Raw genomic sequence first — 5,396 nt, 5'->3', positions numbered from 1 at the left:
CATGAAACGTTCCAACACATGAGTCCTTAACCTAATTTTCTTAATTATAGGTATATGGCTCCACGATTAAATAAAATACTAATGAACTTAATTAATTAATTTGACTAATACAACTAGTTTAATTAATTAATATTTCAAAATCAATTAAAAACTTTAATTAATTGACACTCCTATAAACTCATTATGGATATTCCCATCATATTTAATTTAATTTTTTTTTTATAAACTCAACGAGTTTAATATTTAAAACTCTCAATTTTCCTGCTGTAACAAAGCCAAGAAGAAGAAGATAGCAGCAAACAATGGCGACGCTCTCTAATTATCCCTCCATCACCACATTATGCCATCCCCGTCGTACTCGCGGGCGCTATCTTCCTGCTGTCTCCGCCTCTGACAATGACTCCCACACTCCCCAGCAGAGTAGCTCCATCACCCGCCGCCAGTTGATAGCCCTCAACGCTGCTTCAGTCACGCTATATCCACTAGTGAACAGGGCGTTGTCTGCGGAGACGGAAGACGCGCTCTCCGCCTGGGAAAGGGTTTACCTCCCCATTGATCCCGGCGTTGTCCTCCTCGACATTGCTTTTGTCCCCGACGACCCTTCTCACGGTTCCCTTTTTTCTTTCATGTGATTTGTTAGAAATTGGATTGAATTTGAATTTTACGTTTTGCTTGATTTTTTCATTGGATTGGTTGATTTGGCAGGCTTCCTATTGGGGACTAGGCAAACAATTTTAGAGACAAAAGATGGAGGAAACACTTGGGCTTCACGTTCCATTCCCTCTGCCGAAGATGAGAATTTCAACTATAGATTTAACTCCATCAGCTTCAAAGGCAAGGAAGGTTGGATTGTTGGCAAGCCAGCTATTTTGCTGTATACTGATGATGCTGGAGAGACATGGAAACGCATACCCTTAAGTGCTCAACTTCCTGGAGATATGGTTAACCATAAATCTTCTTACTTTTCCTTTGCTACTTATTCCAAGTGATTTCATTAGTTGACTTGGGTACTCATTATTTCAGTATTAGCTCTGAGCTTTTCATGGAATATGATTCATATCAGAATGTACAATTTCCGAAGAAACATCAAATTTGTTTTTCTACTTTAAGCTTTTAATGGGCCCTCGTTATGTGCACGTCTATAGCTTCATTTTTCTACCAAACATATCTTTGTTCTTCTTTCAATGCACGTGCTGTAACTTCTGACACAGACGAAAGAAATGAAAATTTGAAAGAAGAAAATGCACACACTCAGAGTAAGAGAGAGATGACATAACTTTCCTCAATTCAGTTTCATCATGGAGGTGGTACAATCAGAGACAAGGTGGAGAGACCTAGATTCTTTGACTCCGAGACTAAGAAAATGTGCTGGGATAAAGCGAAGGTGGTCCCTGGTCGAGATCCTGATAGATGGCGAATGGATGCAGTTGGAAATATTGTTTGTAAAGGTCTTCATACCTGTCTGGGCTGTCTCTGCTATGAGTATGATCACATCATCCCATTCTCCAGTGGTGGTGAATCTGTGATTGAGAATTGTCAAATTCTTCAAACCAGGGAAAATAGGTTGAAGTCCAACAAGAATGGCTTTGATCAAATATTACTGAAAGGTTACTCTTGTAACATTAGGTTCAGTAATGAAGAACTTGACAATATTGAGATGGCCGTTTATGGGAGTATCATCCATCCAGGGAACAAATGTCGTGTTGGGAATATTGATGCAAAGCTGGGTAAATACAACTCCAGAGAACACAGGTTCACATGCAACTCACACAAATATGACTGAAACCTCGTCTTCAAGATGGCTATGACATTAAATGAATTGTAGCCTTTCTGGGAAGAAAATATGTATATGGATTGATGTTCTTTACGGTGTTCTTAGTTTGGTTTTATCCTCAATTAAAGTTTCATTGTATTCCAAGAAAAAGAATCCCTTGAGTACTCTTGTCTGCTTAATCTATCTCCAGTTTTATAAAGTGCTTGCTTTAGTTTTATTTTCAGTTAAAGTTTGACAGTTATCCGAGAAAAACAAAACACCGGGTCCTCTTGTCTGCTTAATCTATCACCACTTTCATACTATACTTTGTTGATGGTCTTTTAATTGTTGGGGAGTCCCATCTGGCCTCTTCCTTTTATATTTATCCTTAGTTGGTATTCTATCAATTTTGTAAGGAATCAATAACAGAATTTGGTTTGCTTTTCCTTCATTTATAATTTTCAGTAATATATTATTTTGTCTAAGGAAATCAGTTTGTTTTACTTGAATTATCTAGAGGGGAATTATATTAATAAATTCCTGTCATTTGTGAATTTGATGAACATGGCATAGTTAGCCTCCATGATTAAATTTTCTTTTGTTTTATGTAAAATTTGATATTATAAAAATTATATGCAGATAAGAATTATATTCCACACCATGAAAGCTGTCCAGTAATAATTGTTTTGGTAATTGCAGGTGTATATAGAAGCAACTGGAGAAAAGAGTTCAGAAATGATAACTGATCAAGGTGCGATATATGTAACATCAAATGGAGGATACAACTGGAAGGCTGTTGTCCAGGATACGGTTCGGCTACTCTGAATAGTTGAATATCCTCAGTGTCCTTATGTCTTGTTGGTATCTCTTGTACAATTTTTTGAGAAAATGAATCTAGTTTATTTGCATTATGGAAAAACGGTAAAGCACAATAAAATTTGTTCTTAAAACTGTTACCGAAAACTTCCTCAAATCCTAACTTATTTGTTATGGAGGCATGGAGTTTACCAAACTGATTAGACATAATATACTTTTATTGAGGCTGGGCTCTCTCATTCTTTACATCGTTAATGTTCACTAATGTTCTATTACCATGTAAAGTCTCTTTCTCTTCACCCTCTTAAAACTGTTCTCATGTCCTACTTTGAGGTATATTTCTTTAATATTTTTCCGTTGTGATGGCAATCTTTTTATCATGAGCCTTGTGCTATCACCACAACAAGATGGAAAGTTCAAGCCCAATGAGTTATGCTGCTATCACCTTTATTTAGAAATAGGATTTGCTTTTATCTTATCTTTTGAATTATAGGGTCATTCCATAGTTAAGGGGATCTTTTATTTATGTTACAATTTGTTTTTCTTTATTTGAATCATTATACTCTGTTATAAGTGATTTTAATAATAAACTTATCAAGAAAATTATTCATAGTCTTGTGTTACAAGATCTGAGGTGCTCTCTCAACGAGTCTCAAAACCAAGAGATCGAGAAGTTCTCTCTAACGAACCTCAAAAATCACCTCCATCACGAAATCTAAAAGCTGGGACCATAACACTTTTTGTGTATGTTCTTTGAGTAAAAAATGCAAGAGAATTCTGATTTTTGAATAATGAAGTGAAAAGTTTTTATGATCAATGTTTGCTTCACTGCTGCAAAAACGTAAAATGTATTTCTTTGTAACCAAATCCTGTTTCATGAAAGGTTGTACTAATATTAGTAACTCAAGCTCCTCTGCCTGTCCTTTGAGTTCTGAACATAACAATTACTTCGACATTCTTAATGCTATTTCAGAACTGTATCCAGTGGTATAAGTGGTGCAAGCTTACTATACAGGCACTTTCAGCAATGTGAATCGCTCACCTGAAGGAAACTATGTTGCTGTTTCAAGTCGTGGTAACTTCTGTTTGACATGGGAACCTGGTCAGGTGAAATTTCTGTCTTTCTATAATCATTCTGTAGACTCTGATTTGATTGATCAGTGATTTGTAGAATCAGTTTGGGTTTAAACTTTCATTTCCAAGATAATATTTTTACTTTGTTGGTCCCTGAGTAAGTAAATTTATGAAACCAATTTTCTAGTAAGTTTTAATGTGAAATATACTCGAAAAGATTGGAAAAATCTTAAGGTCAATGCTTGATCGTAGGCATTCTGGAAACCACACAACAGGGCTGTTGCTAGAAGAATCCAGAACATTGGCTGGAGAGCTGATGGTGGGCTTTGGCTTCTTGTACATGGTGGCGGACTATACCTAAGTAAGGGTACAGGTGTGGCTCAATTCCTCTTTCTGGAAGCATCATACATGTATCATGCATTTACACTGTCTGCTAAATTCTTCCCTTGTTTACTTTGATTTTTTCGCTAACTGTTGCCTTCAGTTAGCATTCGGTTTCAATTAAATTTCGCCTTTATTGTTTCAAAACTTGGCATCTTCCACATTTTTAGATAACGGAGGATTTTGAGGAAGTTCAAGTACAAAGCCGTGGATTTGGGATTCTCGATGTTGGATACCGCTCACAGGTACACATGGTCTGTTTTTTTCCTTAACTGTCCGGATAGGAAAAAACCACTGATCAGTAATTACATTATTATAAGGAATACTAATCAACATACATTTTTGTTAAACAAGAAATGATGGCGAATAAACTACAAGCATCTGATACTGATCATCAATTGGCTGATGTAATTCATAGGATGAAGCATGGGCTGGTGGTGGTAGTGGAGTTCTTTTAAAAACTACAAACAGCTGGAAGACATGGACCCATGACAAAGCTGCCGACAACATTGCTGCCAATCTATATTCCGTAAAGTGAGCTTGATTCTTCCTCATTGTACGAGCATGCTTATGAACTGCTAATAAAGTTTTGAGTACTTTCATTTCCTTATTAGCATATTATTTTAAATACCTGTTACTGAGGGCATGAGCTATTGGGATTGAGGAAAATATTTTTTTTGGGAAGTTCTCGTTTTGTCAGCTGGAATTTGCTAGAGGAAGAGAGACTATGTTGCAAATCCAAAGCACTTCTAAGATATTTGTCAGCTGGATTTTGCTAGAGGGATAGAGACTATGCTGCAAATCCAAAGCACTTCGAAGATAGATGTTATCTTGAATGGGATCAACATTACCAGACATTAATCTTTTGAATGATGATGCAGGTTTATCAATGACAAACAAGGCTTTGTGCTCGAGAGTGATGGAGTTTTGATAAAATATCTAGGACGAGTAATGGCCTGCATAAGGTTAAGTAAATGTACTGTCCTTGTTTTCAATTCCATTGGTTAGGCAACAAGAATAAGCATTTCTGCTGAAGCTGTAAAATGACATGCAGAATTTTGCCAAATTGGTATAATATTTTTCTGTCCGTATTTTCTCCGACACCTTTACCAAATACGCTAATATACGTGCAGATTTTGAAAAGGTGATACCAGTTTTGTAATATAATGCCGAATGTGCGATATGTGCTCATTTGTCGTGTGCCACTCATTAGCAATTGGTGCACTCCAGAACAGAGGCCTCAAACACTTTTTTTTTTTTTACACTGTAAATGTCCTGTAACAATTCATACATTCTAGTTTCTGCTATAATGGCTTATTGTTTTCAGACTTTGTACGGCTTACTACTTACATGTAATTCAAATCTAGGTTGC

The 5,396-nt window shown here is 36.4% G+C and overlaps 1 pseudogene; it reads left to right on the top strand.

Annotated features, from left to right (window-relative positions):
* The first annotated feature begins 270 nt into the window (after positions 1–270).
* LOC140982708 (photosystem II stability/assembly factor HCF136, chloroplastic-like) lies at positions 271–5,111 on the top strand (annotated as a pseudogene).
* Positions 5,112–5,396: the final 285 nt, after the last annotated feature.

Source organism: Primulina huaijiensis, chromosome 8 (assembly GCF_012295235.1).
Source record: "Primulina huaijiensis isolate GDHJ02 chromosome 8, ASM1229523v2, whole genome shotgun sequence".
NCBI lineage: Eukaryota > Viridiplantae > Streptophyta > Magnoliopsida > Lamiales > Gesneriaceae > Primulina > Primulina huaijiensis.
Note: the sequence above shows the minus strand (reverse complement) of the source record. Positions and strands in the feature narration are given on the sequence as shown.